General features: G+C 45.8%; 1 protein-coding gene across 1 annotated transcript in view; it reads right to left on the bottom strand.

Annotated features, from left to right (window-relative positions):
* Positions 1–17645, bottom strand: part of LOC140195243 (peptidyl-prolyl cis-trans isomerase FKBP5-like) — a 474319-nt gene that overhangs the window by 436680 nt on the left and 19994 nt on the right. The window lies entirely within an intron of this gene.

Below are 17645 nucleotides of genomic sequence, written 5' to 3'. Positions count from 1 at the left end.
ACACTCAAAAAATGCTGGTGAACGCAGCAGGCCAGGCAGAATCTCTAGGAAGAGGTACAGTCGACCTTTCGGACCGAGACCCCTCATCCTGACGATCTGCTGATGCTATGTTACCAGCAGAATGTGTGGCGACGTCAGTGGGGGCTACCCCACAGCACATCCCGAGGTTGTGTTGGTTTCAATGGAAATGATGCACTTCACTGTATGTTTTTATCTACATCTGATAAATATCTGAATCCTGATGCTGAAATGTTTCCTACGCATGCACCTGCAGAAGTATATTTTAAACGTTATTATTGTACGTACTACTACCACTTCCTCTGGCTGCCCATTCCTCTGTGAAGGCATTGCCCCTTTAATATCCCTTTTAAACTCTCTTCTCTCAGCTTAAACCCATGCCCTTTAACAGGAGTCTTTTCTGGCTGGCTGCCGGTTACTAGAGATGTTCCACAGGGGTCTGTGTTGGGACCGATTCTTTTTATGTTATATGTCAATGATTTGGATGATGGAATTGATGGTTCTCGTACTCTCAGTCACTTCACGCCACAGAATCCAGCATAAGCACCGGCCTGATGGGCCACAAAGGTTTTAATCTTTAATCTGTGATGAGGAAGGCAAATTCAATGTTAGCATTCATTTCAAGAGGACTAGAATATGAAAGCAAGGATGTAATGTTGAGACTTTATGAAGCACTGGTGAGGCCTCACGTGGAGTATTGTGAGCAGGTGTAGGCTCCTTATCTTAGAAAGGATGTGCTGGAACTGGAGAGGGTTCAAAGGAGGTTCACGGAAATGATTCCAAGATCAAATGGCTTGTCATATGAAGAGCGTTGATTGGCTCTGGGCCTGTATTCACTAGAATTCAGAAGAATGAGGGGTGACCTCATTGAAACCTATTGAATGGTGAAAGGCTGATGGAGTTGATGTGGAGAAAATGTTTCTTATGGTGAGAGAGTCCTGGACCAGAAGACACAGTCTCAAAATAGAGGGGTGTTCTTTTAGAATGGAGAGGAGGATGAATTTCATTAGCCAAGAGGCTGGTAAACCTGTGGAAATCTTTGCCACTGGCAGCTGTGGAGGCCAAGTCTTTATGTATATTTAAGGCAGAGGTTGATAGATTCTTGACTGGTCAGGGCATGAAGAGATACAGGGAGAAGGCAGGAGATTGGGGCTGAGAGTGAAATTGGATCAGCCATGATGAAATGGCATTGCAGACTTGATGGACCAAACGGCCTAATTCTGCTCCTACATCTTACGGTCTTATGGTCTTAATTTAGACTCCTCAACCCTGGGAAAATGTCAGTGACTATTCAGCTTATCTATGCCCTTCGTGATGCTGTAATTGAGAGCTATTGATTCAGGTGACAGGGTTCTTCTTTTCTTCTCCTCTCCTTGGGGACACCCTTTGAAGTAAAAGATGACATGCCTCCTCTTTAGTTCTTCAATGTCCGTGGTGAGACAAGATGGATGAATAGTGTTGGAGCCTGTTTGCTCCCTCCACCATTTACACTGTGTTTGCTGCGTCTCCTCACACACGGACTTGAGGGTCTCCCTGCCAGCTTGAATGCTTCTTCTCCACTACAAACCATCACCACCCAGTGATTCTCAGTGGGGTTGTTGATTTTTTGTCAAGGAGACTACAAGCGCATTCCTGAATCTTTTTCTTCATCCACACGATAAACCTCTCACATGAAAGCACTTTGGAATCTGTTGTTAGGCACGCACAGGAAAAGCCTCCTGTTAGCACTCGCAAGGAGCCTGGCACTGTGACACAGTCACAGAAACCAGACAGCCTAGTTTTGGGCAAAGTTTTTCTTGAGCATTCTCAAGGTGGACCTTGAAACCAACTCTTGTGAAACGAATGCTAATGAGCTTCTTCAGAAAGCATTTCACGCTGTACCCGAGGTTTAGTCATTCTGGTGAGCAAGAAAGTAGTAATCCAAGAGCATGCTGTAATTTTTAAAAATTCTCAAACATCATGGGCGGGTGGTTTCCTCTAGTTCTTCTGTCTTGTTGTTCTTAGCACCCATTTTGTTCTGAACACTCCCACCTTAGTCCCAGCCTGAACTAGTAGTGATGAAATGCTAACCTCAGAGGGCTGCAACCAGACAACAGCACAAGAACGTGCAGAATTGTAGGGGATCTCGTGACTGGAGAGTTCGGGGGAATAAAGGGTGTATTCACACCTCAGGGGAGAACCAGAGACTGTTTAGAATGTGAGATCTCTGCACTCTCTTCGCCTTTCATTGGTAACTGTGCCCTAGCTGGGAGAGGTTTAAACTTGGGAATTCCCTCAACCTCTCCACCCTGTTGCTGCTTAAAATGTTTAAATGTTAATCACCTGTACTAATGTCACCTTGTATGAAAGTCTGTCAAATTTTTGTTGAAATTTTTGTTTGGGGATTTTTTTCAGCCTTCAATGAATACTGATTTCATCTCAGATCAATAGAAGCACTGTATAATGTGCAGCTGTCTGCCTGGAGTGGAAGTAAAAAAAAATGCTACTTGTCTCTCAGAGTTCTTTCATTTAATGAAATCTTTGTTGGTTTTAATAACTTTCTATTATCCAGTTTCTTACTATGAGAATGAAAGAAAGATACTGAGACACTCAACACACATCAAAGTTGCTGGTGAACGCAGCAGGCCAGGCAGCATCTCTAGGAAGAGGTGCAGTTGACGTTTCAGGCCGAGACCCTTCATCAGGACTAACTGAAGGAAGAGTGAGTAAGGGATTTGAAAGTTGGAGGGGGAGGGGGAGATCCAAAATGATAGGAGAAGACAGGAGGGGGAGGGATGGAGCCAAGAGCTGGACAGGTGAATGGCAAAAGGGATACGAGAGGATCATGGGACAGGAGGTCTGGGAAGAAAGACGGGGGTGGGGGAACCCAGAGGATGGGCAAGGGGTATATTCAGAGGGACAGAGGGAGAAAAAGGAGAGTGAGAGAAAGAATGTGTGTATAAAAATAAGTAACAGATGGAGTACGAGGGGGAGGTGGGGCATTAGCGGAAGTTAGAGAAGTCCATGTTCATGCCATCAGGTTGGAGGCTATCCAGACGGAATATAAGGTGTTGTTCCTCCAACCTGAGTGTGGCTTCATCTTTACAGTGGAGGAGGCCGTGGATAGACATGTCAGAATGGGAATGGGATGTGGAATTAAAATGTGTGGCCACTGGGAGATCCTGCTTTCTCTGGCGGACAGAGTGTAGGTGTTCAGCAAAGTGGTCTCCCAGTCTGCGTCGGGTCTCGCCAATATATAAAAGGCCACATCGGGAGCACCGGATGCAGTATATCACCCCAGCCGACTCACAGATGAAGTGTTGCCTTACCTGGAAGGACTGTTTGGGGCCCTGAATGGTGGTAAGGGAGGAAGTGTAAGGGCATGTGTAGCACTTGTTCTGCTTACAAGGATAAGTGCCAGGAGGGAGATCAGTGGGGAGGGATGGGGGGGACGAATGGACAAGGGAGTTGCGTAGGGAGCGATCCCTGCGGAATGCAGGGGGGGGGGAGGGAAATATGTGCTTAGTGGTGGGATCCTGTTGGAGGTGGCGGAAGTTACGGAGAATAATATGTTGGACCCGGAGGCTGGTGGGGTGGTAGGTGAGGACCAGGGGAACCCTATTCCTAGTGGGGCGGCGGGAGGATGGAGTGAGAGCAGATGTACGTGAAATGGGGGAGATGCGTTTAAGAGCAGAGTTGATAGTGGAGGAAGGGAAGCCCTTTCCTTTAAAAAAGGAAGACATCTCCCTCGTCCTAGAATGAAAAGCCTCATCCTGAGAGCAGATGCGGCGGAGACGGAGGAATTGAGAGAAGGGGATAGCGTTTTTGCAAGAGACAGGGTGAGAAGAGGAATAGTCCAGATAGCTGTGAGAGTCAGTAGGCTTATAGTAGACATCAGTGAATAAGCTGTCTCCAGAGACAGAGACAGAAAGATCTAGAAAGGGGAGGGAGGTGTCGGAAATGGACCAGGTAAACTTGAGGGCAGGGTGAAAGTTGGAGGCAAAGTTAATAAAGTCAACAAGCTCTGCATGCGTGCAGGAAGCAGCACCAATGCAGTCGTCGATGTAGCGAAGGAAAAGTGGGGGACAGATACCAGAATAGGCACGGAACATAGATTGTTCCACAAAGCCAACAAAAAGGCAGGCATAGCTAGGGCCCATACGGGTGCCCATAGCCACACCTTTAGTTTGGAGGAAGTGGGAGGAGCCAAAGGAGAAATTATTAACAGTAAGGACTAATTCCGCTAGACGGAGCAGAGTGGTGGTAGAGGGGAACTGATTAGGTCTGGAATCCAAAAAGAAGCGTAGAGCTTTGAGACCTTCCTGATGGGGGATGGAAGTATATAGGGACTGGACATTCATGGTGAAAATAAAGCGGTGGGGGCCAGGGAATTTAAAATCATCGAAAAGTTTAAGAGCGTGAGAAGTGTCACGAACATAGGTAGGAAGGGATTGAACGGGGGGGGATAAAACTGTGTCGAGGTATGCAGAAACGAGTTCGGTGGGGCAGCAGCAAGCTGAGACAATAGGTCGGCCAGGACAGGCAGGTTTCTGGATCTTGGGTAGGAGGTAGAAACGGGAAGTGCGGGGTGTGGGAACTATAAGGTTGGTAGCAGTGGATGGGAGATCCCCTGAGCGGATAAAGTCGGTGATGGTGTGGGAGACAATAGCCTGGTGCTCCTTAGTGGGGTCACGATCGAGGGGTGAATAAGAGGAGGTATCCGCGAGTTGTCGCTGTGCCTCGGCAAGGTAGAGATCAGTACGCCAGACTACAACAGCACCCCCCTTATCGGCGGGTTTAATAGTAAGGTTAGGATTAGTGCGGAGGGAGTGGAGAGCAGAGCGTTCGGAAGGAGTGAGGTTGGAATGGGGACAAGGTGCGGTGAAGTCAAGACGGTTGATGTCCCGTCGGCAGTTAGCAATAAAGAGATCCAGAGCAGGCAGAAGACCAGACCGGGGTGTCCATGAAGAAGAGGAGGGTTGAAGACGGGAGAAGGGGTCATCGGTGGGGGTGGAAGAGCCCTTGCCGAAGAAGTAGGCTCGGAGACGGAGACGGCGGAAGAAAAGTTCCGCATCATGGCGAACACGGAACTCGCTGAGGTGTGGGCGAAGGGGGACAAAGGTGAGGCCCTTACTGAGGACAGAGCATTCTGCCTCCAACAGTTGAAGGTCGGAGGGGATGGTAAAGACCCGGCACGGATGAGAGCTGGGATCGGTGGGGGGGAGGGGGGAGGCTGGGGGTGTCAGTGGAGAGGGGAGGGTTGGGGTGAGAGGAAGATGGAGCCTCTGAGGGCCCAGGAGCTGGCGGTGGGATCTGAGGGAGACGGGATTGCAGAGTATTGGTGGGGGAAGGGGAGACGGGAGTCACAATAGCAGCACATAAAGACCCGGCCTGGATTTCAAGGCTGGAGTTAGTATCAGTAAAGCAGAGGTTAAGTGTGTAATCTGGGAAAAAGTCAACCGAATGCGGCAAGAAAGATGGGATAGGGAGGGGAAAGGGAGGCATTTATATCAAATACAAAAGAGTGTTGCAGTTACTAGGGTAGGTAATGGAAACAGAAGAGAGGAAATTGTGTGGACTAGGTTAAGGCTGGGGCATTGTGCATTAAACAAAACATTGAAAATGATAGGGAAACACCAGACAGGATTGTGTGAGGAATGTCAGGAAGAGGAGTCAGTAGAACATGTAGTTCTGAGTTGCAGGAAGTATGGGATACAGAGAGAGATGATGAGAAATAAATTAAGGGAGTTGGGGATGCAGGAATTCACATTAAAAGGGTTGCTGGGCATGGGTGAGAGAGCACAAGTCCGGGTATTTTTAGCATTTTTAAGGGGTACAGGGGTTTTTTATAGAATATGACGAATAAACAGGAATAGGATACTAGGATGGTCAAAGATGGGAGGGTGAAGTGTGTGTGTGTGTGTGTGTGTGATTGGGTGAAGGGATTTAGAATGTATGTCTAGTGCACATTCTGGAGCAGAGGGTGGCAGTAATGCACCATTAAGCTGGATGCCAACCGCCGTAAAACAAGATACAGACAGACAGAAGGCTGGTGTCGCAGCTGGTGGTTGCGCAATCACTTTCAATGTGTCCATGGTCGTTGCTGGAGTCCGGGTTTTGAATATGCCCTGAGGTGTTGGAGCCGGCGAGATCAATGGCTGAGGCAATCTGAAGTTCATGCCTGCTAGTTTCATGGCCAGCAGGCTCTGGAGTCCGTAGATGTAGGATCTTGCGATCTTTGCCTAACATGTCAAGTCAAAAAAACGGCGATTGCAGGCGTGGATCCGACGGAGGATAAAATAACGGGTAGGACCATTACAGACGGCGAAGAAAGTGTCCCGAAGGTGTGGAAGGGTCTGGGATAGGGACACCAAGTACCTCCTCATGGCGGAGAGAGTCGCCTTCAGAGCCTGATGGGAGAAGCGGCAAGAGACAGAGTCAATAAAATGTGAGTACCTGGGATCCTCAGAAGGTCCAAATTGAGAGGCTTGGAAACGAATCCTAAAGCCAACTGGAGTAAGTTGGCGATGGAGGCACGTTCCAAGAAAGGATATATGGCTGTGATAGCGAGCCTGAGTCAAAGTGTGGTCGAAAAGTTGAAGAGCCGAAGAAATTACAGATGGGGAGCAGTGAGAGATGGTTTCACTGAACTCCCGTCGAAGAGAGGATCTAAACTTCTTCGGTGTACTGAGACACTCAAGAGTTCTTCTGAGCTCAGATGCAATCTTTTAACTCAATTTGCTTCTGCATTCAAATTTACTAAACGTACCTGTCATCTAGTTCTGTTGGACATCTATGAAATGAAGGATAATTGAGAGAGGTCCACTGAATGCACGTTGAGCGTCAATCATCCATTTACACAAACCCCACATATTGTTACTCTCTATATTTTTTAGCTACCCCACATTCTCATGGGGAGTGTGGTTAAGTTACAGGTTGAGTCTTTGGTAAGTAGGGCAAATACAATGTTAGCATTCAATTTGAGAGCACTGGAATATAAAAGCAAGGATGTAATGCTGAGGCATTATAAGCTATTTGTCAGATACACTTGATATATTGTGAACAATTATGGGCCATTTATCTAAGAAAATATGAGCTGGCATTGGAGAGGGTCCAGAGGAAGTTCACCAGAATGATCCCGGGAATGAAAACGTTAACATATAGGAAGCATCTGATGGTTCTGGTCCTGTGCTTGCTGGAGTTTAGAAGAATGAGGGAGGATTTCATTGAAACTTATTGAATATTGAAAGGTCTAGATAGAGTAGACGTGGGGAGGATGTTTCCTATAATGGTGGAGTCTAGACCCAAGGGCACAGCCTCAGAATACAAGCAAGTTCCTTTAGAACAGAGATGAGAAGGAATTCCTTTGGCCGGAGGCTGGTGAATCTGTGGAGTTCATTGTCACAGGTGGCTGTAGAGGCCAAGTCATTGGGTGTTGATAGATTCTTAATTAATAATGGTGTCCAAAGTTATAATGGGGAGAAGGCAGGAGAATGGGGTTGAGAAGGATAACAAATCAGCCATGATGGAATAGGAGAGCAGATTCGATGGGCCAAATGGCCCAATTGTACCCCTATGTCTATGGTCTTATGGTCTCATCAACTACTACCCCTAGATTCTGCCCAAGACTGTGCCCAAGGTCAAGGTTGAACCTGGGTGACTGGTGCTATGAATTAGCAACTCTTCTTGCTGAGTACCTGAGTTAGAGTCAAGGGTTGAGTAGGCTGCAGCTTTATTCTCTGGAGTGCAGGAGAATAAAGGGAGATTTGATAGAGGTGTACAAAACTTTGAGGGGTATAGATAGGGCAAGCAGGCTTTTTCCACTGAGGTTAGGTGAGACTAGAACTTAGAGGTTGTAGGTTATGGGAGAAAGGTGACGTATTTAAGGAGAACCTAAGGGGAGCATCTTCACTCAGAGGGTGGTGAGAGTGTGGAGTGAGCTGCCAGTGGAAGTGGTGGATGCAAATTTGTCTGCAATATTTAAGAGAAGTTTGGTGAAGAACATGGATGGGAAGGATATGGAGGGCTATGATCCACGTGCAGGTCAATAGGACAAGGCAGAATAACAGTTCAGCATGGACTAGGTGGGCCAAAGGGCCTGTTTCTGTACTGGAGTGCTCTATGACTCTATAATTACCATTCCACCAGAAATAATGCATCAAAAAATAAGTCATCCATTCCAATTCTTCGATTGGGTTTTGGAGATGCCATAGAAAATCCCAATGAGAACTGGACAGGAAATTTAGCAGGCCAGTTTATAGAAGTCTTGCACTGTACCCTATCCCAATCCTAGCCATGGACTGAGCCTAATCATGAACTTGCGATGAAATTAGTCCCAAAATCATCGAACCTGCTGGAATCAGTGGAGCACCTCTGTGGAATCGATCTGTTACTAAAGGTGCTCCTTTAGTATGTCATGGAGGGGGTGAGAGGGATTGTTCATAATGCTCTGTAGTATCTGCAGCATCCTCCTGTCAGACACAACCAGAAGAGAATCCAGTTCCACCCCTCAGAACAGATCCAGCCTTCCTGATGAACTTATCGATCTTCCTGGCGTGAGCTGCTCTCACCCTGCTGCCCCAGCAGACTACAGAATGCTGGCCATCACTGAGCCGTAGAACATCTGCAGCATAAAACTGCAGACATTAAATGACTGGACCCTCCTCGGGAAGTACAGTCGGCTCTGTCCCTTCTTGTACAGAGCCTCTGTATTTTAGTCCAGGGTATTAAAACATTTGCTTTGGAGACAAAAGAAAGCAACTAATTTTATTTTACTTTGGTTTCATATTTTCATTCATTTCTAAGTAATGTATTAACTTTTATTCTTAATCATTTGAGGTTTTTAGTTATTTCAATTTTTACGATGTTTTAAATTATCTCTGAAATATCAGAGATGGTTGAAAAATATGAAAATTATTGACAGCTTTGAAAGAAGGCAAAACATTGGTCCCTGCCTCAGCTAAAATCCAGAGAATGGTTCACTAACTCACAACCTCCTCTGCAGGATAGACGAAAGCACAGCTGGGTTTTCTCAACTGATCCAATGCACAAATATATTTCAACCATTTTATAAAAATTGAATATTTTTTAACGTCAAAATGAATAGTAGAGAGATTTTATGAGGCCTTTTAAGAATGTAAATTCTTCAAGTATTAGCAGTCTTGGTAGTGAGCAGAGGGTGGTGGACGTCACTGACATAATTTTGGGTACCAAATGACAGAATTAAACCTTCCTCAGCCTGGAGAGAAGACCAAAGTTTCCTTTGCTCAATCCTATCATTACTCTTCAGCCTGAACCCCAAACGAGCAGAACCCACTGCTCTGTTCAATATACCAGTCATTTGTCCTACTTTGCACCAATCGCCACACACATGAGATCACCCACGTTCATTTCAATCACACGGAATTTTTATAGGAGGTCCCAAGCAGGTCGGAGCCCAGATACCAGAGGTGAAAGAGCAACCCTAGTCCCACCTCAATACCCAGAGCTCCAAGGAATGCCAACATGTTTCATTATGGGTCCATGCAGCTCAGTGCCTTGGTTTGTTGTTTTTCTATATATACTGCTTGCCTGAACTTACATAGAACATCGAAATCTACAGCACATTACAGGCCCTTCAACCCACAATGTTGTGCCAACCGTATAATCTACTTTAGAAACTGCCTGGAACTTCCCTACCGCATAGCCCTCTATTTTTTATGCTCCTTGTACCTATTTTGAATATACAAAATACTACTTCATAATTTACATATGACACAAAACATGGAAGTGTGGCAAGCAGAGAAGATAGTTTTAAAAGCTAAGTAGATAGTTACACTGATAGAGAGGATGATTAGGTATGTTAGGTAACATTTATTGCAGGAAAGAGTGAAGTGGTGCAGTTGCACAATGACATCGAAGTTAGCACCAATACCCCATTGCTGCAGAGTCCAGGTTAGGATCTGACCTCTGGTCCTGTCTGAATGGAGTTTGCACGTTCTCCTCGTGACTATGTGGCTGCATCCATGTTCCAGTTTGCTCCCACATTCCAAAAGTGTGCTGGTGGGCTAAATTATCCCTTAGTGTAGTAAGATGGCAAAGGAATCAAAGAGGAATTGAAGTCATGTTAGAGAGAATCCAGTTGCAGGTTTGCAGAGAAATACAGATGGGATTACCCTGTCGGAAGCCAGCAGGAAGCCAATGAGCTGAGAGGCCTGCTTCTGTGTTGTAGACAAGTTTGGCAGGAAGAAAAGGCACGCATATCTAAGAGTGGCAGGATCGACAGAAATAGATTAAGAAACCATGTGGTATCCTGGCTTTTACAGGAGGAATGATTGAAAAGGTGCAAAGGTAAGCTGGATTACAACACAGGGTCGCATTCAATTCTGGTTAACATTCTGGAGGAGGGATGTGAAGGTCTGGAGAGGGTGAAAGAGAGTGTTAGCAGAGAGGTCCTGAAATCCTAGTAGGGTATCTGGCTCACCTACTAGTCTGGAGTGTGAGATGGGGGTCCGACCAAGATGGGAATTCCAGAGAGTGGCGGAGCAGGGGTCCAGACTGCGACTACACTCTGGACCATGGATCAGGTGTGCACCTGGAATAACGATGGGAGTCTGGAACATCAGGGGTCAGAGGTTTGCACAGGAGCTGGGGTATAAAGTGTTCACATATTTTCCATTCTCCTTAAACTCACCAGGATCACAGGACAATGTGTGACACTACTTTGTAAAATGTAAGATAAGTGTGTTTGTTACCAAAGGTGTTATTTCCAATAGTTCAGACAATCTGCTAGTTTGGCCCCATCAGAGTTTCAGTGGTTCCAGATTGTCAGAGTTTGATTTTAGTCATTTGAAGGAAGTTGTCTTTACTTCCTACAGCCAGAAGGCCGAGTGTTTTTGAAGCTGGGTTTACACACCTGACAGCCAGAAGGCCACTTGTTTTTGTAGAATTTTTCCACATCATAAAGTATCTGGACAAAGTAAACAAAGGGAAACTGTTTTCAATCAGCAGAAAGATCAGGGCTGTCTCAACACACCCACTGCTGAAATCTTCTCCCACATATCAATTCCATAGACAACATATTGCTCTGGTTTCATCATTGTCCCCTCCGTGAAATCTAAGGCAATCCTGTCTGTGCAACTTTGCACCAAGTCTCATTCACCAATCACTCCAGTTCTCTCAGACCCTCACTAACCTGGTTAATGAAACCCTTATCTATGCTACTCACCTCCCTGCCTATGGAATCTCCTCCAACCCTTTAACCCTCCCAACCATCTGCGCTCATTCTATCAGAATCCTGAAGAACTTTTCTGATTTTAATGGTGACCATGCCTTAAGCTACGAGTCTCCAATCTCCAAAACCCTCTCCATCTCCATGGCAAATGCCTGGGTCTGAACAACATCATTTCTGTCCTTGGTATGATACTTGATTGCACACTGAATTCCATCTACATTTTCACACTACCAGCCTGTATCACTCCAGAAATTGACAAAAGTGAACTACAGGTATTTCTCAACTCACCTGCTTTTGAAACTTTCCTCCATGAATTTGATTCCCTAATCAGGACTATTCCAATGTACTCCTTCTTACTTCTCCATCCTCCTCCAAACTACTACCTCACTGCCCTTTCTATCCAAACTGTGTCACCCGGTGTAAATGGGGGGGGGGGGGAATGCTTTGTTGAGCACCTCCCATCTGCCAAAAATGGAAATTCCGAGTGGCTACCCTCATTCCCCTTTCGACATATTGGTCCATGGCCTTCTCTTTTGCCACAATGAGGCTATTCTCAAGGTGGAGGAGTAACACCTCATATTCCCTCTGGGTAGCCTCCAACCTGATGGTATGAACATCAATTTCTCCTTCCAGTAAAAACTTCTTTTCCCTCCCCCTTCCTTCTTCTTCTATTCTCCGTCCTGTCCTCTTACCTCTCCTCCTTGTCAGCCTGTCAACTCCCTCTGATACCCCACCTTCTGTTTCTCCCGTGGTCCACTCACCTCTCCTATCAGGTTCCTTCTTTATCAGCCTTTTACCTGCTTCACCTATCACCTTCTAGCTAGTGCTCTTTCCCTTCCTATTTTCTTTTTAATCTGGCATCTTCCCCTTTCCTTTCCAGTTCTGAAGAAGGGTCGCAACCCAAAATGTCGACAGTTTATTCCCTTCCATGGGTGCTGCCTGACCTGCTGAGTTCCTCCTGCATTTATTGTGTGTTACTCTAGATTTCCAGCATCTGCAGAACCTCTTGTGTTTATGTGACACTGTGTCAAGTTTTGTTCTGGTAACATTTCTGCAAAGTGCGATGGAACAGTTTACCGCATTGAAGGTGACACATGGTTGAAGAATTACAGCAGAGAATAGAGCTGCCTTGCTTTAAGAAAACCTCTGAAGGAGGACTGTGTCTAGAAATTCGTCCTCAGAGCAGAAGCACTGAACAAGCAATAAGGCAGCATTAGTGTGTTTCGCTCCATGCTTGAAGATGAGTTTCATTGAAGTCAATGAAAAGAGATTACAGTGCAGATCACAATGTAGAACACAAAGTGCAACTGAGCCGAGAATGAATTTCAGAATCATTCCAGAACACAGGGAAAGCATTGCAATCACCTCAGGAATCAGGATTGTTCTCGGTGCATTGTGTACAATTCTCTCACTAACCTCTTCAGTCAAATTGAAGTCCTTTCACGTGATACTTCCTTCGCTGGCAAAGCAAAGTGCAGAGTTATTGAGTTGGTCGCAGTGTGGAAAGTTGAATAAATTCCCCATTTGGTAACACGTTACAAATGTGAAACATTAACTCCATTTTTACAAATGTTTATTGATTTCCTTTCTTGGTGAAAGCAATCCTCGAGTTAATGCTAACCCCAACAAGGTAGTCTGACTGTGCTGTCAGCTTTCATCTGAATACTCATCTGCAAGAGGTCTAAGATGGTCAAGTCATTGGCAAAGACGACTGTAGGAGTGGCATGTTTGTCACTCTTGTGTGGTGGTGTGGGCATGCACAGAACACAAGGTAGGCTTTTCACTGTATTGACAGTAGTAAACCAATTCCAGGTCCAATTTCATATCTTAGCTCTTCTTTCAACAAACTTTCTTTCCTGTCATTCTGGGGCTTTGAGGAACATTGAGGCTCAGGCACTCTGGTCTGGGATTCTGAGGGGAAATCCTTTGGCATTTTTCAGCGGAATCAGTGGCTCAGCTATCATACTCTTAGTGTCCAATCATTCTGGGTTCAGGTCTTATTAAGTACATCATGTCCCTGGAGATGAGATGTCATACCCCACTAGGCTTTTGGAGATCACCCTGTCTGGAAAAAGATATGGTGAACTGCAGAGCAAAGGGCATGTTGAAGGAAGGGCACAAGATCAATACTCAGTCAGTTTCAATGAAGAGCTGCAGTATGCTGACACAGCACTGTGAAACATGCCATTGAAAATTGTTCCACAATGGAGAGCAGAATTTAAAGGAAAAAATGAGAATGTTTTGTCTATGAGCAAAACATATTTGGATGAATTGCAAGCATAGACGCTGCTTAAAGAACTCCCTGGCTGATAAGAAAATGCATGCATTTGTTTAACCCACCCAGGATGTGAATTGTTGTCATCAACATTGATCGAGTCCAGGTGTAAGCTAAGGATGGAAAAGAGGAAAGGAAACTGAACTGTCTTCTTGTTCTGACCCCAAAGGAATGAAAGCTTAAACGATCAAATTTAATTCAGAACTGTGAAGGTTCTCAAGACTGCTGCGCAGGTTGACTCTGTGGTTAAGAAGGCATACGGTGCATTGGCCTTCATCAATTGTAGGATTGAGTTTAGGAGCCGAGAGGTAATGTTGCAGCTATATAGGACCCTGGTCAGACCCCACTTGGAGTACTGTGCTCAGTTCTGGTCGCCTCACTACAGGAAGGATGTAGAAACCATAGAAAGTGTGCAGAGAAGATTTACAAGAATGTTGCCTGGATTGGGGAGCATGCCTTATGAGAATAGGTTGAGTGAACTCGGCCTTTTCTCCTTGGAGCGACGGAGGATGAGAGATGACCTGATAGAGGTGTATAAGATGATGAGAGGCACTGATCGTGTGGATAGTCAGAGGCTTTTTCCCAGGGCTGAAATGGCTAACACGAGAGGGCACAGTTTTAAGGTGTTTGGAAGTAGGTACAGAGGAGATGTCAGGGGTAAGTTTTTTACGTAGAGAGTGGTGAGTGTGTGGAATGGGCTGCTGGTGACAGTGGTGGAGGTGGATACGATAGGGTATCTTAAGAGACTCCTGGATAAGATAGGTACATGGAGCTTAGAAAAATAGAGGGCTATGGGTACTCCTAGGTAATTTCTAAAGTAAGTACATGTTCAGCACAGCTTTGTGGGCCAAAGGGCCTGTATTGTGCTGTAGATTTTCTATGTTTCTATGTTTCTAAAGTGTAACAATTAGATCGAGACTTGAGAAGATTGAGACATTGAGGCGAATGTGGAAGGCGAGTGAGAGTTCAGCGCTGACTGCCTTCCTTTTGATCGTTGTTGAGATGTAGCCTGTGATCAGTCTATTGTTGTGCGGCTCGCTGTGGCAGGAAGGTAGGCCTCTCTGCCTTGAGTGGTGTCCCTCTCTTTCAATGAATGTCGGTGATATCAGAGGATGGTATCGTGCTTCTGCGTAATGGGCTGCTCTACTGTGTTTACGGACTGTGGACTTTTTCAGACTTGTAGTTTTTGTGTTTCCTATCACCCACTCCTTTTCCATTTTGTTGTGCAAAGGGAGGTTGATGTTCTGTTAGTTTTTTTTGTGCAGGGAAGGGTTTTTTTTGGGTATCAATGTTCCTGTTCTGTTTTTTGTGGGGGAGCAAGGTTTTTTTGGCAGGGGGGTTGATGATCGGGATGCTGTTCCTTTTTGTGCGGAGGGGGTGTGTTTGATTTTTCTCCCTGAGTGGCTTTCATATTCTTTCTTTGTTTTGTGGCTATCTGGAGAAGACGAATTTCAGAGTTGTGTATGGATACATGCTTTAATAATAAATGAACCTTTGAACTAATAGAGGAAGTGCAGTGTGGGCAACTATTGGTAGCAGCAACTTGGAAACATGACAGAAGAAGGGTTCTGAGTTCAGAACTCAGAGAAGACTACCTACTGGAGTGAACATGTTTATTTCATATGGGTAGTAGTTAGGTCCAGTCCACTGTGCACTCAGTTCTGCCTTTAAGCTGAGACTGTACATCAAGGCTCCTTCAGGAAGACGTAAAACATTCTGTAGTCATGATTAGAAATTTTGGAGAGCCCTCCCCAGAGGCCAGTGCTTTACCCTCAACCAACACCCACAAGTAGTTATTTCATCATTATCTTATTGAAATCTTGATCTATGCAAATTTGGTTTCTGATTTTTTTTCTCTCTCTGTGGTAAATGGAACAGATCTTCAAAAATAACTGCTGATGCTGGATATCTAAAAGTCAGCAGGTCAGGCTGCATCAGAGGGAAGAAAAACAGGTTATGTTTCAGGTCAAAGGATTTTTGTCAGAACTGGGAAGGAGAGAACAGAATCTCATTTGTCTGCAGGGAGGGTGGAAGAGAGAGGGTAAAACCAGGGGTGGCCAATGGGAATATGCTGTAAGCAAGTTTATCTGATCGCTGAATAAATGAGAGCAGTTAGAGCGTGAGAACAAAGACAATTTAAAAAGAAACAGGGAAAAGAAGGTAGGAGCCGCAAAAACCGGAGAAGGAAGGCGGGCCCAGCAGGTCAAGCTGGGCACATCCTCCACTTACAGAGGAAGGAAAAGGAAAATTAGGAAGCAAACTGAGCCATCCTCCGTGCACGTCTTCCTGCTCTTCAGTTTGTAACTGCTACATTCTTTTGTCTATGCCCCCCACTCCTGAATTGCTCCCATTCACTTGTTTCTCTGCTATTTCCAACATCTTATGCTTTCAAATCAGAAAAACTTCACTGGTTCTAAAGTGCTTGGAATGTCTTGATGTTGGGGAATGCCCAGTTTCATCTTTCCAGACAAAAGTGCCTTTCACCCAGAAGAGCACACACAAAAAAAATAACCCAAAGGAAAATAGAATGCAAGAATTGCCAGCAGAATTTTTAAACACATTTTCTTATTGCTCTTATACCATTCCCACCATGAGAACACACTGGCACAAAGAGATAAGCACCAGACAGGAAGATGATGTAAATAAATTTCAGGAAAGGGAAGAGTGGCTTCTGTCCATAAGTCACACTGTGTACAGTTTATGGCTGACTCCCTATTGTTGACATAGAATCATATTAACTTATCCCAACCCTTTTATATCAATGTGCAGTTCATCAGAGTTTAGTTAGAGAAGGAGTTAGTATTTAGTATTGTATGTTCACTGATGTTTCACATTTTTGTCAAATAATACGTACAGAGAGAATTGTTTACACAAACTACTGCAAGCAAAGAGATTTTTTCATGTATTTAATTTCAAAATTCCTCCCCCCCTCCCTCGCCCATTTTAGGCTCCAGTAAAGTGATATTGTAATCCTAGGTTATTATTCTTATCCTATTATGTTGATTTTGCTTGAATCAAGAACAGCATTTTTCATCCTTCAGTGATTGCCCTTGGGCAGGAGGCCATTTCAGAGAGTAGATAATGGATTTGCTGTGGTTATATGTAAACCAGAATAGGTGAGAATTCAAATTTCTTTCCCACTGGGACTAAAAATTGATTGGTCACCTTTAATGATACAGTGGTGGCCCGCACACGGGGGACTTGAACCGCCATCGGGAGCCGCGGGCAGACATGCGGTAGCACGTTTGGAACTACCCACTCGGGGTGGACCTTCTGGGGACAGTCTGGCATCACGTCCACCCCGCGGGTCGCAGGGGCCCATGGGAGGGGAGATTTAAGCGCGCGATTTTGTGTCAGTAAAAGCATTCTAAGTTCAGCTGTCGCTGCCTCCATGTGTTTCTTTAGTAGCGCATTTGCGCGCGACTACATTGGTGACCCCAACGTTCCAGACGGCAACTGGAGCCAGCGACTCAGCGACCAGCCACGAGTTCGAGCAACTCGCACAGCGCGGTCTCTCTGAAGCTCCCGACTTTCTGGGCCACTCAGCCCCACGTTTGGTTCGAGCAGGCTGAGGCCCAGTTCAATATCAGAGACATTACAGCTGATGCCACGTGGTACTACTACGTGGTCAGCACACTCGACCAGGAGACGGCAGGCCGAATCATCGACTTCCTACGCCAGCCACCAACAGAAGACAGTTACACAAAGCTTAAGGCGCTCCTGATCCGTACCTTGCGACTCTCCCACCGCGAACAGGCCAAGCGGCTCCTACACATGGACGGCCTGGGCGACCGCACGCCATCCGAGCTCATGAATGATATGCTGGCGCTCATAGGCAGCCATAAGCCGTGCCTTTTATTTGAACAGTTGTTCCTCGAGCAAATGCCAGAGGACATTCGCCTCCTCCTCACAAGTGAGGATTTCAGCGACCCACGCAGGGTCGCGGCTAAAGCAGACGTCCTTTGGAAGAGCAAGTAACGTGGAGCAGCCTCCATTGGCCTAGCCACGATCGCGCGCCCCAAAGCCCAGGCCCTGCAACTGAAGCTGTTGAGACCCACGGGGGAAATAGATGAAAGTTCGGAACAATGGTGTTTCTATCACCAAAGATGGGGCTCAGGCGCGCGCCGCTGCCGTCCACCATGTGCTTTTCCAGGAAACGCC

The sequence above is a fragment of the Mobula birostris genome, chromosome 3, assembly GCF_030028105.1.
Source record: "Mobula birostris isolate sMobBir1 chromosome 3, sMobBir1.hap1, whole genome shotgun sequence".
In the NCBI taxonomy this organism is placed as follows: Eukaryota; Metazoa; Chordata; class Chondrichthyes; order Myliobatiformes; family Myliobatidae; genus Mobula; species Mobula birostris.
This window is presented reverse-complemented; position numbering and strand designations above follow the sequence as displayed.